Below are 694 nucleotides of genomic sequence, written 5' to 3'. Positions count from 1 at the left end.
GTTTTTTTTTTTTTTTTTTTGGTTTTGGCTGCTTGGGGCGGCTAAAACCCTGGAGCCGGCCCTGTCAGTGAGACACTTGTAAGTCACCTAGTTAAGTAAGTCAATTTTTTGCCAGTCTTTTGAGGATGTATACGTGATGGACAAGGAAGTAGGAGCAATATAAATACAGTGAACACACTTGAAAAGTTTTGTTTCTAGAGGTACCAGTTCTGGAGGCATTCCTTGTTTGAAATAGGCCACTGAACTGGTCCTCTCTAAAATTGGAACTGAAGTATTAAGTCTTCCCAATTCTGACCAAAGGGATGGTGTGTATAGATCTGTACTGGAATGCCAGAGTAGGGAGGTTTTTAGGCAGAAACTTTTCAGTGAAGTAGATAAATTAGTTTTAGGGATAATACTGTTTTGCTTCTTCTAATTAAGTTCCTTCATCAATGTCTAAGAGAAAATGACTCCTATATTGATTAAAAAAAATCATCATCACAGGACACTGCTAAGTGGCCTAGATTGCTATTCTAATTTCACACTGGGTCTTAGTAATGCCACTCGAGTCCCTGGAGTCATACTGGCATAAGACAAAACAAAAGTAGGCCCTAATGTCTGATATAAGCAGGGAAGCACACCACCCAGGGATTCTCACTACACAAGAGAAATGCAGAAGTTGCTAATTAAGCCATCTTTCTGATTCTTTTGAGTC

The sequence above is a fragment of the Terrapene carolina genome, unplaced genomic scaffold (genome assembly GCF_002925995.2).
Source record: "Terrapene carolina triunguis isolate 2854851 unplaced genomic scaffold, T_m_triunguis-2.0 Scaffold113, whole genome shotgun sequence".
Classification (NCBI taxonomy): domain Eukaryota; kingdom Metazoa; phylum Chordata; order Testudines; family Emydidae; genus Terrapene; species Terrapene triunguis.
The sequence above is the reverse complement of the archived record's forward strand: the minus strand, read 5'-3'. Positions refer to the sequence as shown.